The following is a 21,839-nucleotide window of genomic DNA, read 5'->3' as shown; positions in this document are numbered from 1 at the left end:
AGATAGGTTTTCATGTATCAATATTGTGCAGAAGGTCCAATGATATTTATCAGTATACAGTAATTCACATATTTTATGGAAAAATCCTACAAAACACTTTAGAAACTGATATAAATGTTTAATTGGAGACTATAATAGATTCTGTTTTCCAAAATGTAAAAAGATATTGTACTCTTTTTAGAAAGCACATACCCATGTCACCTGTATCACTGCAACATCTCTAGAAGCCTTCCTTAATGTACCCATCAACCAAAACTCCTATTGTTGCTCGGATTTATTCTCATCATGATTACTGCAACTCTCTACTAATCGATTTCCCCCTCACTAACCTCCCCTTCCCCCCACTGATCTATCCTGAATACAATATCTGTAGTCACATTTTTTTTTTCTCCAACCACTACATTGATGCCTCCACCTTGTGCCAGTCACTGCACAGGTTGCCCATTTATTTTAGAATACAATTAAAAATGATCATTCTCACCCCCAAAAGTTATCCACGGTTCTGCACAGTCTTATATCACTTTCCTCATCTCTACCATCTTACCGATGCTCTTTATTCTTTCAATGATCCTAGGCATACATCCTCCATGCCTGGAATTTCCCACTCCCATCTCCAAACTGTGCTCAATATCATTAGTTCCCTACATCCACTGTTTAGGTAGGCCTTAAATGGGTTGTTTTGGACTTACATATTGATGACCTTTCAAAATACTGTAGGTAATCAACGTTAGATCTATTGGTTTCCAATACTCAGAACCTCTACTGATCAGCTGATACTTGCTCTGGCAGAGGCAGGAAGTAAGCGATGTATGTAGCAGAACCCTGTATCTCCGTACATTGTCTAGTGGTCACTATGAAGTACTACAGTTTATCTCCCATTCACAGTCAACTGGTGGAGGTACTAGATATCAGCCCCCCACCGATCTCATATTGATGACCTATCAAAGACAGTACATCGTTATGAAAGTCCTGGACAACTCTTTAAAAGCACAATTTTAAGGCAGATCTATTACCCCTCTTCTATGTTATTCCTCAGAGCCTGGTGCCTTCATCCAGTATCCCATAATCTCATCTCAGTATCTCATCAAATCTTATAGTTTATTGCACTTGATATTTATACATATATACTGCTGGTTACTCGATCATATAGCTTTATGTGTATTATCTTGTTTTTATAAAAAGAACAAGCAGTTTTAGCTCTTGCGTAATCCCTGCTTCCTCATAGCTTGTAAATCACACATCAAGAAAGACATAGAAAAATAGTTGAGGAAAAGGACAGTATGTAAATATATCTTAATGCCCCCAGGATACAGAGGGAAGCCAGCAAACACCAATAAAACTGGTATTACTGGGACCCCGTGTCATATATCCTATGGGACTGGAGGAGATGTCAACAGGTCAAATAGGTCTATCCATGAATGAGTACATTTTATTTTATAGGTTGAGCTCAATAACATTGTGTCTTCTTTCAACCTTAAAGAGGACCATTCAGTGGATTTTTAAATGTAAACTGAGTACCTCCTCCGATTTCCACTGTTCCTCAGATTCTGGAACAGTTTTTCTTTTTCTTCTGTGCTCGTCAGTTCCAAAGTTATGCCCCCCCCCAGAAATAATGATGAGAAGTTTCCCTTTAACCAACTGAGTGTACACCACAGAACTTCCCTGTTGGCATTTATTTTTATTCTCTGATGCTGGCAAATCAAAACATGGCTGCACCCACAGAAATGATCTTTTGTAGATGCCCACTTGGTTGTAGGAAAAATTTGCACCTTTATTACCAGGGGTGAGGGGCATAACATTGGAAAAGAGGGGCACAGAAGAAAAACTGTTCTGGAATTAGTGGAGTGGCGCTGATTAGAAGAGGTACTCCGTTTAAATCAGAAAAATCCAGTGAATCTATGAGCGTTCATTGCTGAGCATGGTGGCTTGGTTTCTCAGGGGTAAGTACTGCTGTTTTGTAGTATTGATGCCTAGGGTTGTATTCAAACTGTCAGCAGAAAATGACTTTTCAAACCAAGCAAAGGCTTTTGGTGCACCCTTGGTGTGGCTAAGCAGCTCAGTGCACCTTCCCATCAACTTGTTTTCCACTAATCTCTGCCCTTCACTTACTTGATTGACATCTCTGGCTTTACAGGAGCCAAAGAAGGGCAGGGATAGATAGGAATAAAAAACTACATGGGAAGGTGCACTGAACCGCTCAGCCACACCCAGGGTGCCCTGAGAGCCTTTGCTTGGTTTGAACAGTCATTTTCTGCTGAAAGACTCCAATGAAATATACATTTTTATTTTTTTATTCAACTTGCAAGTTACTAGATCTAATAATGAAAAACTCATAGATGTCATCAGATTTGTAGTTACTCTATCCATGCAATGGCTTCCTGGGGAACTTGATAATCAGAGCTGCAGTGTAAAGCATAAGGGACTGGTAAAGCGTCTCTATTTTACTACAGCTGAACTAAAGTCATTAGCTAGTAATCACTAGCACAAAATAGAGTTATGCCTACAATTGTAAGCTGTGAATGGGCACATCTCAGCAGCTTGACAAGCATATTGTTAGGTGGCTTATCTACAAAATATTTATGATTTTGAACTTAATTGAGAAATCTGCTTAACTACTTTACCCTTCATGTTAGGAAAGTTGAGGTGACATTGGTGACAATGCCTTATTTGCATTGCTCCAGCCTGATGTATTGGCGCCAATGTTCCTGGGACCTTTTGCAGTAAATGGAATGATATATTATGTAGTTGCTTTTTTTAACTCATGAATTCTGTAAATGGTGTTGCTTGTTGACATTTGCACAACTATCATATATTACAGCCACGGAGGTAGAATTACATGTCAGTGACTGATCTGTCCTTTCGGTGCTGTTATAATGTCACCTTTTGTAACCGAGATGTGGGTTGCAGAGATTAAAAGCGCGAAGCGTTTCAAAGAGAACGGGAGCGGTGTTAATAAGCGCCATTATCTACTTAGAAGGTTGACCTGAAGGGTGATCTTCCTCAGGAGATATCTATCTGCAATGTGCAATTAATTAAAGTTGCGATAGCTGAAATGCAATTTCTCTGACAAGATCGTCACCGTGTAAAGCAACATTGCCGGCCATGCTGACAAATCCATCTCTGCAGAGCTTTTGGAAACAATATCTATGGCTACAAAATGTCATCAATATATCAATAGTAAATCCAATGTGTGTTGTCCATTATCAGTTCTCCCTTACCCGTATGGCTGCTATATGTCCTTCTCAAGCAGCAGGGCAGTATGCACTGTGTGCACTGGGTGTAGGCACAACAGCTAATCACCCATTATCATGTTTTACCAGAGGAGTGAAATCTGGAGCCAAATGGACAATATCATTTGCAAAAATATAATTTATTAGTACATATTGGTATAATATTAATATTATAAAAAGTAGTGTCATTTACTTATAGCCTAAAACAAAAAATTGTTTAAAATTGTAAAAATACAGAATTATCTATTCTAAGAAAAAATAAATGGCGTTATCTGCTCAGATCAAGATCTAGCAGATTGATTTCTTTTACTTCAGGAACAGAAGTTATAATTAAGGGACAATAAAGCCATTAAAGGGTTTTTCAAAGTTTAGAAAAACACAGCTTCTTTTTTTTAGATATAGTGCCACTCCTGACCATGGTTATGTCTGATACTACAATTCAGTAACATAAAAGTTGAATGGAGCTAAACTGCAATACCATGCATGACCAATGATCACGGGAGGCGCAGTTTCTGAAAGAAAACAGCGTGTGTTTCTAATCCTATGCAACCCCTTTGAATGCCGCCTGAGGCTTTTTTTTTTTTTAAAACCAATTATTTTTATTTAGGTTTCAAAAATTTTAACAGCAAACAGTTATCAATATACATATAACAATTCACATAACGTGTAATAATACAGTCAAAACCCTCTCCCCCCTCCCCCCTCCCGCCAATACTCCTTATGCCGGGCATACCTGGGAACATTGACAATCATATTACCGCCATCCATGCGGACCATATTTTCCCTCTCCATGCCTCCACCTATAAATGCTTTCCTCTAAATGCATTACCGTACGTGTCTGAGCAATAAATTCCCTCCTAGTGGGGGGTTCCGAATCTGTCCATTTTCGTGCTATTAGTTTGCGTGCCACATATAGCAATCGCGCTATCGCCACTTTGTAATGTTCTGAGACAGGTATTCCATCCACCTCCCCCAAAACACACAGCACCGGGTTTCTGTCAATTGTACATGTATAAGCCCTCTCAATTTTGCTGACAACGAACAACCAATAAGCCACCAACCGTGGGCATGACCATAGCATGTGTAGCAGTCCGGCCTGGTCCGTGCCACATCTAGGGCAATTGGAATCTCCCCTCAAGCCCGCCTTGTACAGGCGCAGCGGTGTTTTGTATGTCCTATGTATTATGTATAATTGGGAAATCCGTGCCTGCTCGCTTAAAGAGATCTTCGGGACATATTCTAGAATCGCCTCCCATTGTTCTGAGGGTACCCACCTCCCTTTCCCATTTACTCTTTGCAATGAGGTGATTCCCCCCCAGATAGGAGTGCAGTAGGTCATGATATAAGCTCGATATGACTCCCCTCGTCCCTCCCTTCATACACACAAAGTCTAGTACAATGTCACCCTGAACCGTCATGTCTCCCAATCCACACTGTGCCCTCCAAGCATGTCGAAGCCTATAGTATTGAAATCCCCATACCAAAGGCAAATCAAATTCTTCTCTCAATTTCTCAAAGGTCTTCAGGTCCGTTCCACTCTGCAGCTGGCACACATATCTCACTCCTTGCGCCTTCCAATTGCCCATTTGACACAGCTTATTAAGTTCCGGCAGATGTTCATTGCCCAACACCGGTGAGTACTTAGTCAGCCCGTCCACCCCCCTGATCTTTTTAATAGTGTCCCATACCTTCTGAGTCAAGCCTAAGGTAGGATATATTGCTCCCAATTTCTTAAAGGTACCATCCTCTAACGCCTGGACCAGTGGGCGTCTCCCCGACACATGTACCAGCACCCGGCAAGCTGCCCCTCCACAATCGGGCTCTCTCCATCCCCTGACATGCTGGCCTTGTACTGACAAGAAATAGACCCAGGGATTGGGAGCGGCCAATCCTCCCTCCTCCTTCCCATTTTGCAGCGTTCCCAATTTAATCCTTGCCTGCCTCTTGCCCCATATCAAGGATCTGAAGATAGAATCAATACCCTGAAACCGTTTTTTTGGTAGCCATATCGGTGAGTTGTGCAAAACGTACATTAGTTGTGGCATAAGGACCATCTTAATCAGGTTAGTTCTACCCGTCACCGTCAAAGCCAATTGGCACCATGCGCCTATTTTCTTTTTACATTTCTCTAGCAGAAGAACTAAATTCAGATCCGTGAATCGTGTCAATGGAAGCGCCACCCATATCCCAAGGTATTTAAATTGTGAAACCAGCTGGAGCTGCTTCCCCCTCTCATCTATCTCCTCCACTTTTATTGGTCTATCTACAGCCATGACATAAGACTTGTGCCAGTTTATCTCCAGTCCCGAAATGCTCCCAAATTGTTTAATTACATCCATCGTGCACCCCAATGTCTCTCCTGCATTTTCCAGAAATAACAGGATGTCATCGGCATACAGTGATATTTTTTCTTCCAGCCTCCCAAATTTAAATCCGACCACTCCTCTCTCAGCTCTTATTTTGGCCGCCAGGGGCTCCACAGCCACCGCAAACAATAGCGGGGACAGCGGGCACCCCTGCCTTGTGCCCCTATGTAAGTCAAACATCCCGGACCGTTCACCATTCACCTTAACTACCGCCCTTGGGGATGAGTACAATAACTTCACCCAGGCCATGAATGCGGGGCCAAATCCCATTATTTCCATGATTTTCCATAAATATTCCCATTCCACGCTATCAAATGCTTTCCTAGCGTCCAACGACATCACTATTCTCCCGCCATCATTATCAGCAGGCAGCTGCATATTAAGAAATAATCTTCTCAAGTTAACAGCCGTGGAGCGGTTGGGCATAAAGCCCGACTGGTCCTCGTGAATAACAGTATGCGCAACCCCGGTGAGCCGGGTGGCCAGGATCTTAGCGAGTATTTTGACATCCGTTGTCAACAACGATATGGGCCTATACGACTCCGCATCCATGGGGTCTTTCCCCTCCTTTGGCAGAACCACTATCACCGCTTCCTCCATTGATCTCGGTAACGCCCCCTTCTCCAAAGCCTCATCAAACACAGATTTCAATTTTGGGGCTAGCAGTTCCACCAGCTCCCTGTACACCTCCCCAGGTAGACCATCAGCACCCGGTGATTTGTTATTGGGCATAGACAGAATTGCACATTCCACCTCCTCCACACTCACAGGTTCATCCAACCTTAACCTATCTTCCTCAGACAATTTAGACAGTGAGATGCCCTCCAAGAATTCCTCTACGGCCCCCTCTGTGTCCCGTACTCTTGAATTGTACAGTGCCATGTAATATTCCTTAAAGACCTCCAATATGTCCTTTGTGTCTGTCAGAGTCGTCCCCGCTTGGTCTCTCAACCTGTACACCCTGGAAGACTCCCTCTGTGCCGCAGACATCACCGCCAACAAGCGACCCACTCTCTCTCCTTCCTCAAAGAATTGGGCTTGCTGAAATGCCCTTTTCCTCTCGGCTTGCATCATGTGCAGTTTATTAACTGCCTCCTGTGCCAATTTTAGTCTATTGTGAGCTACACTCGTTGGCGCCAAAATCATGTCTGCCTCTGCCCTTGTCAAGTCATCCTTTATTTGTTGATCTGCCAATTTAGTTTTGGTCTTACACCGTGAGATCTCACTTATAAAGAGTCCCCTCGTAAATGCCTTCATAGCCTCCCACACCACTGTAGCCTCAGCACTCCCTTCATTAACTTGGAAGAAGTGCTCTAGTTCTTTGGTTATGCCACCCATATCCACCACTTTAAGCCACGTCGGGTGAAGACGCCAACCTCCCCTCTGACCCTGAGCAGATCCCACTAGAAGCGTGACAACCATAGGACTATGATCCGATAGAGTCCTCTGTAGGTATTCCACCTCCCCCACCATCCCATCCATAGCAGTATCCCCAAAAGCCAGGTCTATTCTTGACAGTGTTCAGTGTGTAGCCGAGTGACACGAGAAGGTCCTCTTACCCTCATTTCGTACTCTCCACAGATCCACCAGCCCCAGCTCCCCCACGTAGGTGCCAAATGCAGTCATTCCGTCCCGTCCAGCTTCCATACCTGCCGGACGTACTTTATCCCAGTGATCATTCATGGTGTTGTTAACATCTCCCATAATCAACATCGGAGCCTCCCCCCATCTGGCCGTCAAGTCCATTACTGCTTGAAGTTCCTTTTTAGAATGAGGTGGAGGGATATATAAAGCCACTAAAATCATTTTGTGTCCATACAATCTGCACGCAATCCATACATACTGCCCTTCACTGTCTACTTGCACTGCCAGCTCTTCATAATGAGCGTTTTTGTGTATTAGGACTGACACCCCCCTGGAGTTCGAGGAATAAGTAGAATGATATGTCTTTAACATCCACCCTCTCGATAGCCAGTGCCTAGTATCTCTAGTGAGATGGGTCTCCTGTAAGCACGCAATCATAGGATCACAAGATCTGATGTGATTCAGAACTGCTGCCCTCTTAATCCTGTCAGATATACCACGTACATTCCAACTTAAAATCCGAACCGTACGGTTACTCATTGTGCATTAGAAAAAACAATCCACCATCATCAAGTAACATCTTTCCATTTTGTTCCCCAGCATACCAGGTCAAACAGCATAAGCAACCCCATTTTCCCGCAAATCCAACCCATCCACCTCTTTCAGCTGCCAGCACAGTGTCACCATCCCCCTCCTCCTGCTGTACATTATGTAGCACAGGCATCTCCTCACCGTCTTCCTCCTCATCTCCATGCTTCTCACTGCCTTCACTTCCTTCTTCATCTGCCTCCATGCCCCTCGCATACCTGTGCAGCCGTGCTGAAGCCTCCAGCCTCCGTGCATAGGCTGTGTTCCTCCTTCCCGCCTCTTCCTCTGTCTCGGTGCCATCTTGGGCTGAGGCACTGCTGCAGGCCCCGGCATCCTTCTGCCTTTTGCGGCCCATGTTGGTCTCTCTGAGTATGGCAGAAGCTCGCCTCTGACTCCCGGGACCCTCAGACAGCAGTTCCTGATAAGGGATTTGGCTGATTCGGGCTCTGTGCAGGATAATTGAAGCTAATGGTGGTGGAGAGGCACTGCCACCCGACCTCTCACATCAAGAGCTAGGCCACACCCCCCCGCCTGAGGCTTTAAATGGCATCTGTCAGTAAGATCAACCCTCCTAGGCCATTTATATGGGTACGTAAGTCATAGGAAGTAGAATAAAAATAATATATTGATATCCGATGTCTTATTTTGGAGAAATCCATATTTTTCTCACATGGAAATCAGCTGTTCAGGACTATGGGCTGATCTCCCTGAGAATCTGCCTCCAGAGATTATTATAAATGAGACGGGGTGTTACCAGTGTGAGACATGTAGATCAGGAGACTGTCAGTCATTACATGTCTCACTCTGGTAACTCCTCCTTTTATTTAATATAAGCTCTGGAGGCAGATTCTCATGCAGATCTGTGTCCCGCCCATAGATCTTAACAGCTCATTTACATATTAACACAAACATGGATTTGTCTGGAACAAGACGTCGGATCATTTTATTCCATTTTCTATGGTCTACATGCCCATTTAGACTGTTTAGAAGGGTTGATCCTAAAGACGAATGTCCTATAAAATTAGCAATAGTTAACTCCATGGAATTAGTCAGTGGTTACGATTGGGCTGCCTAGAGCTCACTACCTGCACACACTTTTGATCAAATGCATTTGCATCGCAGTAAGAGCTAATGCTCAAAATCCAACCATGGCTTGTTGTATGGACTGGTCAGTTTACCCATCCGTTGTTATTTTTTCAATGGTATTTCACAATCATGATGCCCGAGCTGAACCCATTGGTTTCTATGGGATCGTCTCAGACATCTGGCAGTTGGACTATTAAATCAAATATGGATGCCGTACTTGTACTTTGTCATCAGTTATGTCCTGCCCAGGCATAAAACTAATTGGGAAGATGCAACTGATTTCTTCCATCTGTCGTTTTATACTGAGGCATAAAGCATTTTTTTCTGATGGATTCCATGTAAATACATGTGCCATGTCTAGATATTACATAATGGAGGTATTCTGTACTGGCGGTAGTATTGAAAGGGAGAATGTCTCTGTAGTAAGGCGATATATGGCAGTGCCATCTGGTATCACATGTAGCAATGGTTCCATATTATAGAGCTCCATGTATTTAGGCGCAGCTCTTCTGTGCACTTGGCACCAACATCAGAAATGAGAGCAATAGCCAAAATTTGACAATTGTATCTTTTACCTGCTGAGATATCGTCAATGCTTCTTTATGATGGCCTTTTTTGGAAAGTAAAATCATATTTAGTTATGCAGTCCATGTCACTTACCTGAGGACTGGTCAGCTGTCACTTTGTATGCATGTATGGAAATATCAAACATTAGAAATGATAACACGCCAAACTCCAAAATCAGAGCAAATATGTTGTCTTCATTTTTTTTCTATTATTATTATTATCACCCATGTTCCAAAATCTAGTATTAAATAACATCTAGAAAGTGTGCAAGGAACAATTTTGCCATTAGATTATAGAAAATCGGTGCTTACATTTGATGATTTCATTTCCACTTACGCCTTTTTACCCAAGAAAACAGAATAAATATCAGAGAGAGATGTATTGAATATCAAACTGGCGGTGAAATCTCTCTGGAGTGACATTAGCAGATGATGAGTCCACTTTTACAAATTGTTCAGTGCCCGACTATAAGAGCCGGCAAAGGGGCAGGGATCCAGAATGATAAAAAGCAACAACAGCCCTGCAAGAATTGTTATCGAGTAATATTCAGAATCAGATAGGTTTTATCCTTTAAGCCCAAATGTATAACTGATTGCACCGTCTCATTTTCTTATTCAGAGATCAGCACTTTCAAGTTAGTTCAGATCTTGTTCTCCTTCTTGGAAACTAATGCACATCCCATGGCATATTCCACATTCCCCTCCCTTCAAGGGTGAAAAACAGGAGGCTGAGAAGTAATTACTGAGCTGTGTGCTAATACCTGGAAACAGTACAGCATTACCCATGTGGCCATCAACACTTCTTTTTATTTATTCTAGATGCTCTTTCTAACTTGGAGTAATGGGGATTATGTGCCTTTTACTAATTTGATTACATCTTTGAAGTCTAAGCAATAAGATACCGGCAGGAAACCTTTCATATTTAGAGAAAAGCTATGCCCATAACACAAGGAAGATAAAAGGAAGGAAAACAACAGAGACGAGAGCTACTGTAAAGTCTATTGCAGAGGAACGTCAAGCTTCTAGCCACATTGTTAGCAGCGGTGGTCCATCCAGATATTTCTCCAACTTACCTTGTCAAGATGTGCTCCAAAACATTAAGATTGTCAACTGCATGGAGACCCCCCAAATTACCGGACATCAAGTAAAGTACTTATCAAATTGGTAGTAAAACGCGTTATAACTGTCCTGTAGGGCAGGATTGAAACACATTTCACTATGATTTCAATAACGCACTTTGCATCGTTACTACTTTTCTGGATGTTGTCTGCCATTTCAGGAGCTTCCAAACAGTGGTAAAAAAGTAGTCATCTTCCTGCTTTATAGCATAATTTACATATTTAGTAAGGGAATAAAGTGGCTGACATTTTTACTGTATATATTGTGGTTAATTTTTTTAATATCTAGATATCATTATTAATTTAGATAAAAACAATTTATATTTTTGCTATGTCTGAAGTCTGCTTGAGTGTTTTCTAATTTTACATTGTGGAATGTCTGACTAAGATACTTGTTTCCTGTAAAGTCCTTGACAAGGTTTACGCTGAGCCAAGGGAAATTTGTTACTAATAAGTCTATTTCGGTTTTCTGCAACAATGAAGTTCTGTTCTGTCTAGCTAATAAATGTGGCGAGTCTTTGCTTGCCACACGAGAAAGACTCTACCTGCTGACAATGCATGTCACATGTATTCTGTCTCTCTTCCTTCATCGATGAAGTATCTTAATTTGAATCTCACTGGCAATGTGAAGACCCTTTGCTGTCTATTCCAAAGATCTCCTTAAAACAAAGAGGGTCTCCATAACAGTACATACAGTATATCTCTATATATATCTCTCTCTATATGTATATACATATACACACACAGACATATATATATATAGTTAAAATAAGTACTATAAAAAAAGTATAAATAGCACATTTTCTAATGGATTTTATATTTCTAATAGATTAAAAAAAAATCGAAACATATTCTAGAAGAGAAAAGGAGAAGTATCTAAGACATTTCCATTGAGCAATTTCTTTTTGTTCCTTCCTATGAACCCATTTTGGTGAAAAAAATGAAAATGACAGCTATATACAACACAAAAGATAGTAGGGTAGTTACAGTGAACTATGGATGCATATTTTTCTAATTTTCCATATGTTCTCCAACCCCATGACATGTTAAAGGAGTTGTTCACTACTTGGACAACTCCTTGTCCTACTCCATGCTTTGCCCCGATAAAATAAAAAAGCCTATACTCTCCTCCTGTGATGGCGCCGTTCCCACAGTGTCATCTCTCCCCGGGGCTCCCGTGCTGTTGTTGTGACACGTGACACCAGCACCCAATTAGCGCTGGAGTCACTGTCCCCACCTCCTGTTGAAGTGAACAAGAAGCGGAAGTCATAGATCAGCTGCAGCTCGGACTTCCTCTTCATGTTTGATTTGTCCGAAAGGGAGGCCAGTGATGCCAGCGCTGATTGGGCACAGAGGTCACGTGTCACTTCAACTGCAGACAGTCCTGGGACTGCGAGTGCTGACACCACTAGAACGGTGCCGGCACGGGAGATGATTATAGGCCATTTTATTTTACCAATGCTAAACATTTAGATCAAGAAGGGATTGTCCAAGTAGTGGACAACCCCTTTAAATATTTTACTTTGTATATGTTATACCAAGCTATGATTTTCTGCAGTCATATATGCTGTGAGGTCGCACTATACATTTTTGTAAATGTCATTATTATATCTTTACCTTGCAATGCTTCCTTAAAATTAGGACTATAACAGAAGTCATAATAAGACCACCGAAGTACAAGTCTTTGAGCTTTCGACTGAGAAGCAAAGAAGTGGTGTGTGCGGCCATTATAGCGTATACCAGCCACCTATCTAATCGACCTCCTGCAATTGATAGTAAAAGTGAAAAAAAAAAATACTAGTTTACCCTTTTCCAGCTCATGCCATGTAGGGTAAAACATATTCCTAGATACATAAATAGTATAACTCCCACTGAAAATGTTAAAGCCTTCTGATTAAGCACGACAATGCTTCATTTTGAGATAAGTACTATATAAAGAGGATAATTCTGCTTTAGTAGGAGTTATTTAACCTTTATCAAGAATGATAAGGTAATTACACTTTATTTTATCCATGTCATTTAATCGAGGTTAACAGGCTCACAGTTTAATTGCATCATGTTACTGCAACGGTGACAAGGGCACTTGGAAAGAAGCCGATTCTAGACACTAATGCAGTTATTCGAAAGAACGACAGATGGAACTTATTAAAAACAATACAATGGGGCACCTGCACTAAGAGTTTGAATAATTTTGTGAAAGCCATATAGGTGAGGCAGGGCCACCTTTGGCCTCATGAATTTACTAAAATTTATACCAGAAATTGGACTGGGGTGGAATGGATGCCCAAAGATGCTCCTAATCTATTAAGATGGGTGCACCTCTTGAGAAAATGCGTATGAACGCTGGTCTTAAGCAAATGTACCCTAATATTTTTAGCTTACTATTTAAAACCTTAGAGAAAACGTAAAGCTTACTTGTCATTACAAATGACTTTTCAGAATGATCTTCCATATGCATGTACTTGAGGAATACCACTATAATACACATCTCAAAAAAATAAAGGGAACACTCAAATAACACATCCTAGATCTGAATGAATGAAATCTTCTCAGTGAATACTTTGTTCTGTACAAAGTTGAATGTGCTGACAACAAAATCACACAAAAATCATCAATGGAAATCCAATTTATTAACCAATGGAGGCCAGGATTTGGAGTCACCCCCAAAATTAAAGTGGAAAAACACACTACAGGCTGATCCAACTTTGATGTAATGTCCTTAAAACAAGTCAAAATGAGGCTCAGTATTGTGTGTGGCCTCCACGTGCCTGTATGACCTCCCTAGAATGCCTGGACATGCTCCTGATGAGGTTGCGGATGGTCTCCTGTGGGATCTCCTCCCAGACCTGGACTAAAGCATCCGCCAACTCCTGGACAGTCTGTGGTGCAACGTGACGTTGGTGGATGGAGCAAGACATGATGTCCCAGATGTGTTCAATCGGATTCAGTCCATAGCTTCAATGCCTTCATCTTGCCGGAACTGCTGACACACTCCAGCCACATGAAGTCTGGCATTGTCCTGCATTAGGAGGAACCCAGGGCCAACCGCACCAGCATATGTTCTCACAAGGGGTCTGAGGATCTCTACCTAATGGCAGTCAGGCTGCCTCTGGCGAGCACATGGAGGGCTATGCGACCCTCCAAAGAAATGCCACCTCACACCATTACTGACCCACTGCCAAACTGGTCATGCTGAAGGATGTTGCAGGCAGCAGATCGCTCTCCACGGCGTCTCCAGACTCTATCACGTGCTCAGTGTGAACCTGCTTTCATCTGTGAAGAGCACAGGGCCCCAGTGACGACTTTGCCAATCCTGGTGTTCTGTGGCAAATGCCAAGCGTACTGCACGGTGTTGGGCTGTGAGCACAACCCCCATCTGTGGACGTCGGGCCCTCATACCACCCTCAGAGTCGGTTTCTAACCGTTTGTGCAGACACATGCACATTTGTGGTCTGCTGGAGGTCATTTTGCAGGACTCTGGCAGTGCTCATCCTGTTCCTCCTTGCACAAAGGAGGAGGTAACGGCCCAGCTGCTGGGTTGTTGCCCTCCTATGGCTCCCTCCACATCTCCTGGTATCAGCTCCATGCTCTGGACACTGTGCTGACAGACACAGCTACCCTTCTTACCAGAGCTCGCACTGATGTGCCATCCTGGATGAACTGCACTACCTGAGCAACTTCTGTGGGTTGTACTGTAGACACCGCCTCATGCTACTGTACCTCTAGGGGTGAGAGCAATGGCAAAATGAAAAAGTGACCAAAACAACAGCCAAAAAGGATGAGAACAGAGAAATGGTCTGTGGTCACCACCTGCAGAACCACTCCTTTATAGGGGGTATCTTACTAATTGCCTATCATTTCTACTTGTTGTCTGTTCCATTTGCACAACAGCAGAAGAAATTGATTCACAATTAGTGTTGCTTCATAACTGGACAGGTAGATTTCACAGAAGTGTTATTGACTTGGAGTTACATTGTGATGTTTAAGTGTTCCCTTTATTTTTTTGAGCAGTGTATATTTCATTTCTGCAGGATCTCGCTCTAATTTTCAGTTGACCCTGAGCTAGTGGATGGAGACTAGCTGCTATGATGTCTCCCATACCCATCTCACACAGAAAATTGGATTCTTGTTGTTCTCTCCATGTGTAGCACACAATCAGCTGTAGTAACAGCAAATTGGACAGTATACCACAGGACTTAGCAGTGTAGCTGTGAATCACGCTCTGGCATGAGATAAAACCACTAGAATTCAGACAAAAAATTTCAAATGCATAGCTCGGTTTTTGTTTGTGCCTGTCTGAGACTTTTCTAATCCTTACTTTCCCAGACTTTAATAGGCAGCAATTTAATTTGACTGTCCTGATATGAAAAAGATGGATTTTACCACTTTTTTTTTTTTTAAGGAAATTATGAGATTAAGAGGCAAGGGGAAGGAGAAGTGTCTTCTAAGTAGTGAAAGAAACATTTTTTGGACACTAAACAAAGAGCTTTGCTAAATTTTGATTGGCATGGCAATGCATTTATGTAGAATAGTAAAAAAAAGGTGTATATCCAATTTGCATTAAATTTTGGTGATCTACTGACAGTCTTATTATGTAGCACATTAGACCACATTAAATGGGGATACCAGTATGAAATATCTTTCCATACACATATTAATACGCTTGTGAGGTTGTCCAGGACTTAACAATTGATCACCTATCCTGACGAGAGAGAGAGAAACAGACACAGAGACAGGGGACTAAAGTTCGATCGGGTACCAGAACCCGAAATTCCACTTGTCCGCTTATCTCTCTAGACATTAAGCTTAATATTAGTAAAGAATGGCAGAAAATGGGTCATGGATTTACAAGGTTTCATAATTAAAAATTAACTAGTAAAATCTAACCATTCAGTGGTTAAAAAAAAAAAAAATCACATTTAAGAATTATATCATTTAGTAAGACCTCAGTTCTGCAATCCCAGACATAGGGAGAGGTCATGCAAAACTGGTAGTGTACCTTCACTTCTGAATGGCTGTAATTGTTTCATGATTGAATTAATGGGAAACTATCATCAGAAAATGGCCTTTTGTTTAAATCAGGTTTTTGAGTTACATGTATTTTTTAAAAAAGGTGGCATTACTTATTAAAAAAGAAAAAACAAAATTAACAATCTTGCAATTTTTAGAGTGGCCACTGGGGCTTTTTTTTAGACCCACACTTCCTGTCCTTTCAGGAAAAGTTTTCAGCAGGCTCCTTATCATCAGTGGCAGGTTTAAAATAACAGGTGACCGCTCTATACGCAGCTGATAAAGGATCCACCAATCACAATAGGTGTTGTTACAGCTCCCTTCCCATCATAATGACCTATGAACAGGCTCGTTAAATGCTTAAATCCAAGAAGAGAGTGGGGGGCTAACCATTGTGGCTAATGTACATATGTACCCAGAAACATCAAGGAGTTAGAGTCTAAAAAAAACCTTAGTGGCCAGTGTGAAAATTGTAAGATTTTTAATTATTACTTTCAATACTGATTGTATTATGTAAAAAAAAAATGCTAAAAAAATACTTTTAAACACAAAAGTCTGATTTAAACAATTTTCTGGCAATAGCTTCCCTTTAAGTCAATTCTGCATGTCTCCGGGGCTGCATATACGAGACAGCTCAGTAAATACCTGAATGACTCCTTCACCATACTTTTGTGTTGACTCTCATGTTTATTGGCCATACATATACATTTTGTTCACAAGCTTAAAAAAAAAGAGATACATTTTATACATATTCATACATTCCAAGAGAAAAGAAAAGATCAGCAAACCTGATTGTCAGCTTTTCAAACAGGCAACAGTATAATAAAGCTATTTCTTCTGTGACCCTTTATTTTTACAAAGCACATTATGTACCTGGTAGCGTGGCGGGCAGTACGTCAGACGGTACTTACCTTGTTCTCCATACCTAAAACACAGTTAGGATGAGATAAGTAGAAGTTTTAGTTTCGTGGGATGACAGAAGTGTAAAAAAGGTGAAAAGTAAAAGCATAAAAAAGGCAGGTAATTGATGAGTATTAGTATACATGTGGTCTTGTAGGTATATAAAATATATATGTAAAATAGTTGTGTGAATGATTTGGTTGTTTATCTGCTTGTTTACTTGGTTCTTTAGATTCATCATATCGAGTCATTAGGATTTCAATCAAAAATGACATAATCCACGCTAATCTCAAATGTGAAGTAGATTACTTTAGATAAAGTTAGGGAACTATCTTCTAAATGTCATTCACCCGGAGTTCATCATGCCCTATCCCCACATTGTCATGTACATGTGGCTGGATTTCTATGAATGGAGGGAGATTTGGCACCGACTACCATTTTCCTGGATTGACCACACTGTAATCTATGTATGCCAGTGCTTATATATTTTAGCCAAACAACCACCTCCAATGGCTATAGTCAGCTTAGTGGAAATTTATCAGCCATATTTATCATTAAAACCAGATATTAATATTCTATTTTTTCTAATCACTTTTCATTTTCTGATGGCAGATTTTTTTAATGCCATTTTCTATATATGATTATGTGTATCTTGCTTGAACTGCAATTAAAGGGAAACTTTCAGCAGCTATGTATTCTGAGGACAACAAGATGTAGGGGTTAAAACACTGAATTCAGGGATATGTCACTTATTAGGCTGTTGTTTACATACAATGAAGGTTTTATAATAAGGACATTATCACTGCCAGGACTGGTGCTCACATGCCTGCTAGACTGACCACGCCCCCTCCTGTGATAAGCAGCTCACTATCTATACACAATGCACATACAGAGCCTGGTGTGGACGGGGTTGGTTTTATGAGCTCTGCTTCATACTACATCTAAGAACTGTGATGTGTCACAACTGCTGCACCCAGTAATCTAAGTGCTACATCTTTGGATTCAGGGTTTCTTTTCCTACATTATGCTGCTCTCAAACGAGGTAGGAAAAACCTAAAAAGATTCATTTTAGCAGCATTCAGAGATATGCTTTACAGCAGCCATGCATCAGATCTTGTAGTCTGGAGACATTAGCTTCTATGGAAGAATTTCCTAGGCATGTTCTGTGACCTGTGCAGGGGTCATTGTGCAGGAAGGGAGAGGAGTGTCATCTATATATTGAAGTTAATCTTCATTGTAATCTATTTTGTGATGTTAGTGATAACTACTGAAAAATGATCTCTATAGAGCAGGAAGTGTCAGCCTGCGAGGCTCAGCAGCCAGAGTGAAAACTGCAACATTTTAGGATTTCTTTTTCTAATATAGAAAAAAAAATACCCAAAAAAGTTTTAAAAAAATGCGTTCACCATGAAACTTGATTTAAAATAAAAAAAATCAATTACTAGTAATGCCTTTCCTTTTAAAGTCAAAGGTGACATCAGTCATACAAAGGAAGGCTGATGTCACTTAGTTATACCGTTAAAATCCTCTCTATATCACAATACCTAAAGTGAATGTTCATTTTTGATGGCTGTACATCTAAAATATTGCTCAAAAAGATACCATAATAAACTATTTTAGAGAGATGATGTGAATTGTGCGCCAACCTTCTTCTAAATCTAATATGTGGAAACAAATTAAAGTTTCAGATATTAGTCCAATAATGATAAAAAAAATATTAATACATTAAGAAACAAAAATGAAGAGGCAATTAGTAGAAATTATTTTCTAATAAATGTTTATTACAGTTTAACATTCAAAGCCAAGACATACGGTAATTATAAGGAATCATAAAACACAGAATTCAGTACACCATGCTATGATTTAGAGTCGGAGATTAGTACAATGTCCTTATTCATCTTACATTAGCAATGTAGATACATACAAATACTTCAGTTATACTATATACTGATTAGATATATTGATCTGCATTTTTTAAAACACTATCTTAGAACAAATCACTGTACCAGTTTTAGATAACATAAAAAATCATATAAACCTTCTTAAGGGGTTTTCCGAGCTTATATAAAATACATAAAAGTACCTTAATCTTTTTGAATGCTCACCAGATGATGGTTTTCATGATCATTTACACTCTGTATAACTAGGACTTGCTATGGGTGGGATTACCAATATGAATTAGTGACACATTACTCTGCCGTTTCCCCAATTACTTGATCCTGCACTACCTGCTGCCCAGCATGTGAAACACAGTCCTTCCTGAGACATGGGGAAGGAGGAGGACAGGGAGACATGGTCATGTAAATGTATGTGAGAGTGACTTACAGAGTCATTTCAGCTACAGACATTACATTAGTAAGTGATCCAACTTACTGTGGTTAGAGTACCTGCACAACATTTTTTAAAGATCGGAAAACCCCTTTAATATAATGTACATAGGCATAGAAATAGATGTAACACAAAGTAAGTTTGTCCCACCGCATAGTTGCTTCAGAAGCAGAGCAGTAACACTTCTAATTTTGTAGGAATTAACAAATAAAGTAGGACAATGGTTTTATTGTAATTCCAGGGACACAGCCACTTGGTACAGCAAGGGTAGGAGAAGCAAACCAATACCGAGCAGATAATGGAGAATAGCAAAATAGGGACTCCTTAATAATGAAATTACTCCTTTTACGAGGTTGAATGTTTCACCACGGTTCTAAATGAGAACCAACACTTTAATTGAGGTAAGAATTGGCAACTTAATTCCATAGTAATCCCGATAATAAACCAATATAAAAACTCTAGCAATATATTAAGAATTATAGCTGGTCGTGTAGCAGAAATTCATTCATCTAAAAAAAGGAAATCACCATTCAAATGTTTCTGTCTAGTAGTTTGTCATGCAGAATCTACCACCTCATCAGTAGATACTCTCAACAGTTTAGGATCTGGCTCCGCACATACTAGAGTCGTAGTAAGAAAACTTCACATTTCAGCCACTTTTCACTGCATCGTAGTAAACACTACCAAGTCTACGAGGTCCGGTATAAACCCATCACTTCAGACCATAAAGATGCTAGCAAAGGCTTGAGATAGACTTAGGGTTATTATCCCAGCCAGGCACTTGTGTAAGTTTACATGGACTTAGAAATGGTTAGCTAACTTTGCATTGTGCCCTGAGTTTATATATATGAAGATATTTAGATCCCAAAGTGGAATAAAACTACCTGAGTACTAACCCAAACCAAGCATCATCACGGGCATATAAAGAGCCATTGCAGTGTCTGGTGAACTGATGGGTAATATCATACAATATAGCTGTCATTGTCTAGAAGCAATTGAATGTGGAAGAGCGCACAAGAAAATAAATGGTAATTATTTCATCATTTGGCAACAATCTTGAAGAATCCCTACTTTCAGAACAGAACAGCATGAAAGTATTATAATACATAATGTATAACTTGACTAGCACTCTCGGGCACAGCATAGCACACGTGCATCTGTCTGCGGATTTGCTTTTCAGAAGCTCGGAGCTACAAATTAGAGCTTTTAAAAGAAAGCACATCCTATTAGCCGTCAGTGCGTCCAAGCAAGATCGACCACTTGCATAAACAAGTGAGCAGCTTGTCTCGTTCATGTCTGCAATATTGGTAGTCGTCTCCTCAAAAAACAAGTTCTAATTACACAGCGTTAATGCATTGCCTTTCCCCTATCACTTACTGCTGAGCTGAAAACACTAAAGCATAAAACAGAAGCCAGAATATCATTTCCAGTTTTTCATTAATTTGATCTTGGCTGTAGAACACTTATTGGCTAGAACACGCCTTACAGAACGTACAGCAAGAAGTAACATACCACTCATATAAGAACTGTAGATATGGCAGAAAGAATTCACATACATGATAAGGAGCACATCTCATTCATATGCAAGGTTATATTCCTACACAATTGCTAGCTCTAGAATCCACAGCTCTACTAAGGAGGATTGTGTAAGACAGTATAGCTAACTCCAGGGCAATAACTGAGAACACTGCGCAATCTCCAGCCCAACACTTCAGTATATGGCAAATAGGCAGCTTGGAAAAGCTCGTACCCGTATATACGCCCTACACACTGGAATTTACGTCGGTCAGTAATAACCTACTCTGTATCAAATTAACTATATACACAAAGTCGGCAAATGAACATTTGTCAACCCCGATCAATAACATACCATGGGAGTGACTGCCTGGACAATAATGGAATGATAATAATACTAGTTAGGTGGAACACGGACTTAATTCCCAATTTCAGGTACCTACAAAATTTGCTAGTTGAGCTTAAACGTTTGGGTTGTCTTCTATTGGTGTCTTTATTGGGAATATCCTATAATTTTTGCTGAGTAATTTCCTACTATACCATACTTATTTTCCACTATAACTAGTGGCCAGAGATTCTTTTCTCTGATATAAAACTCCAATCCACTGCACAGTCAGAGCTACATTTTCAAATGTTGATTACGTTCAGCACCTCACTGAAAACTGTTTAAGCAATACTGTTTCTCGGATTTGTGCTGCCCAAACCACAGGGATCGAGAATCGGAGCATAGATGCGCAATTGCAGCCAATTTTGTTGTTCTATGAAACGCTCCGGCATTTAAGAGAAAACATAGTTTGAAGAGCTGGTTGGGGGGAGCATAGCGAGAGATGATCCAGACGATTGAGAGGTCTCTCCCACGTATGTATATAGGGAAAGACCTATCGATAACTAGAGTGGTGGGAGGAGAAGCCACCTGGGGAAAACTCTGGACTAGTCTCCTCTCTCCCTGTAGTTCCCAGCCGGCTCTTCAAACTATATTCTCTCTGAAATGCCGGAGCGTTTCTGAGAATAACGTAGTTGGCTGCAATCACGCATCCACCACGCTCCGATTCATGCTGACCGTGGTTTGGCCAGCGTGACTCAAGTGACAAGTTACCTTTACTACGTTAAACTCAATTTCAAGTAAACCCTCAGGCTCCCTTTACTGAGGATTACAGGCTGACAGGGTCTTATATTTTAACTCTAAAGTGCGAACCTAAACATGGTATAATTTTATGAGAAATCCATGGTTTATGTGCATATACTGTAAAGCCCATATAGTCAGTCTATTAAATGGCCTTTGGGCAGGTGCAGACAACTGTATTTTCGGTCTGAGCGCGATCTGACAAAACATCAGATAGCACTTGGACCAATTGGCCGTGCACATGTCCGATTTATTCCTCAGACAGAGCATACCAGAGTTTGATCCGATATTTGGATTGCCCTCGGCCTTGCAAATCAGAGTCCGTGAAAACCATCAGACTGCACTCGCTGACTGTCTTCCACGGACTTCCAGAATGGAGAAGATGGAGACGTTTTTTCTCTATCTGTTCCTCATCAGAAAGAATG

At 40.8% G+C, this 21,839-nt stretch overlaps 1 protein-coding gene across 3 annotated transcripts in view; it reads right to left on the bottom strand.

Annotated features, from left to right (window-relative positions):
• Nucleotides 1–21,839, bottom strand: part of MBP (myelin basic protein) — a 200,193-nt gene that overhangs the window by 15,216 nt on the left and 163,138 nt on the right. The gene's annotated exons all lie outside the window — the stretch shown is intronic.

The sequence above is a fragment of the Phyllobates terribilis genome, unplaced genomic scaffold (assembly GCF_046119375.1).
Source record: "Phyllobates terribilis strain yellow unplaced genomic scaffold, ASM4611937v1 Scaffold_4__5_contigs__length_816908805, whole genome shotgun sequence".
NCBI classification, from domain to species: Eukaryota; Metazoa; Chordata; class Amphibia; order Anura; family Dendrobatidae; genus Phyllobates; species Phyllobates terribilis.
This window is presented reverse-complemented; position numbering and strand designations above follow the sequence as displayed.